Here is a 6,320-nt window from a genome sequence, read left to right as displayed (position 1 = left end):
TGAATATGCGCTGCACCTGCTGCCTAGTTATACTCACGCTGTGATCAGCAGCAGCTGGATGCAATAATCGCATGCCAATGTGCATTGGCTCGTTTAGATTACACTCGAAGTAGATTGGTCCCTCTAAGCGAGATCCCAATTTCGTCGGTCTTCCGACGTGACGTCTTCAGGGAACGAGGGTTACATACGTAACCGAGACGTTTTTAGGAATAAATTATGGGTAGGGTTAGGTTTAGGGGTAGGGATTGGGTTAAGTCTATATTTTTGGACAGTTATGTTGATCCAGGATCAACAAATGATGGTGATCCAGGAACATGTCTTACTTGGCAAAATCACGGCGACCTACAGATTAGGCTGTTCTGATTGTTTACTTGCAAGGTAGAGGGAAATTGCATTCAGGGTAAATGTCTAGAATGACATCAGAAGCAGTAAAAACAGAGAGAGTGGAGAAGCAGCAATCACGCTCTGATTGGTCTACCGAGCATTCAGAACAAGACATCTTGTGTTCAAAGGTGTGACGTTTTGAAGTAAACTGTAGATCATATTTTGAAAACTATTTGAAGGCACTGCTGGGGTTTCAGAATTGTTTCTTGGCCATTTCTTTCTTTAGCAGCTGCTTAGCAACACCCTAGCAACACCCTAACATTTTCAGAGGGGTTGCAGGGGTGTTGCTATGCAGTTTCTTCCTGGTCCAATTCTAACTGGTCCAAAAATTGGTTTACATAGTAGGTCAGTCAAAATGACAGGAAATTACAGTACTACACTGTAAAAAATAAAAAGCTGAGAAAACTTAAAAGTTTAAGGCAATGTAGCTAATCAGCTCATGGGGAAATATGAATAATTAACCATAACTAGTTATAATTAACTATTCATATTTTAGATCCACTGTAGATATTTAGCTGACCACTCAGGGTCAACCGTCTTGTCAATTCTAAGAACGTTAATTTCCTGGTTAAAGGAAATAACTTTCTTACTGTACAATTCTATAAGTTTGTAACGTAAATCTGCATGATTATTGACTCCGGTTATGAGTAAACAATGAACACGTCAAGTGTGATACAAGTAAGGTTTTATTAACTACATAAACACTTAAACTAGTCTAACATACTACATAAACACATTAAGCCGGTCTAACATACACATACACACACACACACACACACATACAGTTGGTATAGGAAAGGGTTAAAGTTTAACTCAGCATATGATACTTAATGCATCAATTAAATCGACTAAGTTTGATACTTGCGTATGTCTGAAAAAGATTCCTGATGCAATCTTAAGGTCCCAAGATCTTGCTGAAGTTGGTTGATGAGAAAGAGCTAGTTTGAGTCAGAATCACTTGATGAATGAAAAGGACTAGGCCGGAGCCTGGCACGAGCTTTGGTATCCTGGAGCGTTTCTCACATCTTCATCTTAGCATCTCACTGAACCACCGAACAGGGGCGGGTCACATGGAGTGTGGCCTTTTAAAGCCTGCAGAGATTCACGCCTCTCAAGATTGGTTCGTCCAATGAGGAAGGCTGAAATCCCAAGCGGGAGGTTGGACATACTGAGGATTTTTATGAGTCTTTGTCTGTAAGCATGGTATTTTGCATATGTAATTCACTTGGGTGTTGATGCAGAAATTAGTAATGATTCTTAGAACATCCATATGTTGCAGAGGTATCAGCATGTAATATGCACTCTCAGTTAGATCATCCGAAGACGAATTCATAGATACTAGACATGGTAGAGTTACTTATATGAATGAGTGGTTTATCGTAAGCATGAATAACAATAGTCTATAATACAACAGATTAAATACAACACAGCAATAATATACACAATGGCCTGAAGAAAATGGGTGTTCATTCAAAGAAGGTTTTCCTATGAATTAATTAGTAGAAAAGTCAGTTTCTCCTGTGCATTTGTGCCTTTCTTATGAGGAAAATGAGGGAGTTTATCCCCTGCATTCCTTTTAGGCCATAAAACCAGTGATATCAGCATTGGTTACCATGGAACCAGAGGCCTGTTCTGCCTTTCTGAGGTGTTAGGTGCATTTCGGGGGAAGGGTCCATAGACCCTCGTAATTGGCCATTTGGTTAGGTGATGGGGAGTTCGATATTATTTGTTAAATATAACAAAAAGTTGTGTGTCTGATTGGTCCAAATGCTACAGCAACCAGCTTCATCAGGTTTTTGAGTTCTCAACTTCTTGTTGTATAAACTGAAAACAACAAGTTGAGAAAACTCAAAAATCTGCTGAAGCTGGTTGCCTTAAACTTAAGTGTTCTCAACTTTTTCTTTTTTTTTTACAGTGTAGGGTGTTGCCATGGAGATGCTAAAGTGTTCAGAGTGGTTTCTAGGGTGCTTCTGTGTAGATAAGTGTTCAGAGTGGTTGCTAGGGTGTTGCTGGGCAGTAAATCATGATGACAGGAAAAAAGTGAAGAGGAAAGATATAGGGAGCCATAAAAAGAGGGTAGAGGAACAGAGATGAGACCATTTTGATGAGAGAAGTATACTGATCAAATAAATATTCAGTGTTGCGATGTTTGCGGGATCTGATAATGGATTGAATGGAATTTCCCCCAGCACACTGTATTTTGTATTACTGTTCATATTTTTAATAAAACCACACACAGTTGATGCACTTAAAAACAACAAACCCTGACTTGTGAGAGAAACAAACAGTGTGAGTGGCATCTGTGAAGGCATGTGATGCCCTGCGTTGCGCCTGCTGCCAGCACTGGATTCATCTACTGAAATATGCGTCTGTGTGCCAAGACCCTTTGCTTGCCAGGAGACTGGATTTTTTTTTTTTACAGCCCTGTCCATTCTGCCGATTGTAATTTTATTTCCAAATAAAAAAAGGAAAAATAAATCTAGCTTTGTCTTTGTAATTAAACAACATAATTTAACAGTTTAATGTCATTTTGGATAATTTAACTACCTTTTACAGCATACAGTAGCATTTGCATACAGTAGCATCTTCCCTGTACTTAAAGATAATAAAGACTCAGTATTTGACTCAGCTGCAAGATTAATGGTTCTGATTACCTATATACCACCTTTAAGTATTGCATTATAAATAAATTATACATATAATAATCACATATTATAGTAATACTGATAATAGTGATATTAATATACTATATATATATATATATATATATATATATATTATTTGTTCTCTAATAAAATGAAACCAATGAGAATAATATATTGTCAGTGCATTATATATGTACTGCTGTGCCCTTTAGAAAATATTCGGGCCAAAAGTGGAAGCTATTAATAATGTTATAGGGTACAGAGAGGGAGCAGTTGTTGTTGGGCTCTATATATCTTGTCTCAGGTCAGACTGGAGTCAGCGAGCCCACCCTCTGAGCTCAGAATCGGACTTGCGCTGGTCCATGCCACGCTGCTAAGAAACTTTACCCTGCAGATGCAGTTAATCATAGTGAAGGTTTAATTGGAGATAACCAGCCAAAAAAAGAACCTGTTTTCAACCACTAAATCCTGAATATTGCTGAGGTCCCATGACTGTCCTGTAAGAGAAAAGTGATTACTCGAATGCTGAGAACTTCTCTTGTTGCTATATTTATATTGTTTCTTTTGAATAAATCATTCTGCTAGGGAGTGGTTTTGGCACAGAACCACACGTTCTAATGTTAAAAATAAAGTACATTTCTAGTTCACTTGCATTTTTTTTGGCTTAACCTCCAAGTAAATATAAGCTCAACCATGTTACCCATCACTCATTTTTAATGAATAGTAAATGTTAGTTGGTAACACTTTACAGTAAGTTTCTTTAATCAATAATGTATCATGAACTAACAATTTTACAGCGTTTTTCATAATCTATTAAGACCATAGATGCTGTAAATGTATTATTGATTGTTATTATTTTGTTATTGCATTAACTATTGTTAACATATATAGCCTTTAGATTTTTATTTCATGTTTATTGCCAAAACTATATTTAGACTTTATTTAGATGTCCAACATTTGCAAACCATATGAAATGATGCCTTTTCAGGCCTTAATTTGCACCGTATTTGTGGAAAGCATCAGATGCATACTTGTTTGGAGTATGTAGTAAAGCTTTCATGATTTAAGCTCTCTTGAGTTGCACTTTGCTGGCTGCCATCGCAGTTTCACTTTCTTCTGAGAAGGATCTTTTCTTTCCCTTCAATAATTCAGCTCCATTCCACACCACAAAAGCTGCGGAGGCCAGACACAGAACCAAAGCTGATTGGAAATGATGAAAAACAGGTTGTTCATTTGGCGCATGAGAATCTCTTTTCTTGAACCATGTTTCATTCATTTTGAATGTAATGAAATGTTACATGCCAGAATAATAAATCAAAAAATGTATACACAATTTTAGCAAGGAGGAAAGGAAGGCAGCTCAGAAATGTGCTAGATATGCTCAGAATACCTTAACAACCACACATAGGCAAGCACCACGCACAATATTCATTTGGAAATGTAGAAATCTAGTTGATAAATATTGCATACTGGACCAGCTGATGCTTTGGCTCACATACTCCTCTTGGAGAGCGATGTTGGGCTGGTAATCAGGATTAATTGATTCTCTGGGGTTTCTGAGAAGCAGGGAAGTCCTCCCACCATGTCATTGCTGTTTATGATTTATTCATTACTTTTGAGGAACTGTGTCATGCTGCAATCTGAGGCACATTTCAAAATGTTCAAATTAGTAGCTCAGCAGCTACTGACCTCAATTACCTGACCTGAGGGGCCAGAATCTTTAGATGATATGAGTCACAACGGTACTTTCATATCTGAAAACCAATAAAAACTACAAAAATACATTAAATAATGTTTTGCTTCTAGCATCTTACTTTATTACCAGCGGTAGAGTTACCACACGACTTCCTCCTGTTACAAAAACATTTTTTAAAACTGTGACACGGAAGAAATAACATCCTTTGGACTCGGTGTACAGTAGGACAAGCAAATCTCTTTTTTTTTCCCACAGTTTTTCCACAAATTATACATTGCTTTCCCAAGCTCAGCCATTCAACCCTTTTAGCCAAATTTTTGTTAAAGAATTATTAAACTTTATTTTATTTTTTATTTTTTAATTTTTTATTTTATTTTTGCACAGTTGTATTCCCTGAAAACTTGGAGGACATAAAATGCAAATTTTGAAACCATGAATCCAGTTAAAAATATCCAAGGATTTGCATAGAGGTCGAAGAAGGCAGTGACACCTCAAAATTGAATTACCCTCAAGATTTTCTCGCTGAGATCTTTCTTTCAGACTTTGACACCTGAGGGATTTTTTTTTTCCACAGGAGAATATTTCATTAAAATTCATGATGTCGCTGTATATGATGGGGCAGCCAGCTTCGATCTCATCAGACAGATGAGTCTCTGTGTGTTTCCATGATGCTCAGATACTTGTCCTCGCAGGAAGAGCATGTTGCATCTCATTTGATCACAATTCTTTAATTTATTTTTAAACAGTGTTTGAAATTGACAAAATTGCTAATTTCTTACTAATCTGTTTCATCTGATTTTCTAAAACCTACTGATAATTGCTTATCAAGTATAGCCTACTGTACATTCGGCTGTATGTAAAGGACGTTCATACTGACAGCTATTTGTAGTGACAAAGCAGCTGAAAGTCATTCATTTATAATGATGCATGGGTAACCGTGTCAGGAATCATCTGTAATTTCATACATTATTCATACATTCATAATCATTTTATACACATTCAATACAATACATTCAAACACCTTCTCATCTAAAATGTTTTAGCAGAAATAAAACTACTGTATTTGTTGTCAAAATATAATGACATTTTAGTTTTTAGCAATATATACCATTTCTGATTTTGTTTTGGCTGTTGTAACCTCCTAAGCTTTGAGGAGGAACTTGGCCTCATTCTTTGTTTAGTTTTCATTTTTTGGCTTTTGACATCATTTAGTGGCATAAAAGAGAGATACAGTACATGACTCTGCGGTGGGATTTAACACATCTAGTGAATTACAATTAGCAGTGAACTTAGCACTGCCCTGTGTCAAGATCTGGACAGGTATGTGTGACCCACTGTGCCTGAGAAGAATGTTTAAGAATATTTAGGCAAAAAGACTGATCATTTACTTATGGGCAGGCCCGGAAAGAATCAGTATAATTTTGGGGGATTTTCTACAAATTTTGAAGGGAAATCTACTAAATGAATTGAAATATGTTGAATGAAGCGGAGAGTAGAGGATACTGAGGGCAATTACGTCCTTCCTTCGATTATTCCTTCATTATTTCCTTTGTTATAATTTTCATAATTTACTCACACGATATTACAAATCTAAC

This window comes from Sinocyclocheilus grahami, unplaced genomic scaffold, assembly GCF_001515645.1.
Source record: "Sinocyclocheilus grahami isolate Dianchi unplaced genomic scaffold, SAMN03320097.WGS_v1.1 scaffold297.1, whole genome shotgun sequence".
NCBI lineage: Eukaryota > Metazoa > Chordata > Actinopteri > Cypriniformes > Cyprinidae > Sinocyclocheilus > Sinocyclocheilus grahami.
Note: the sequence above shows the minus strand (reverse complement) of the source record.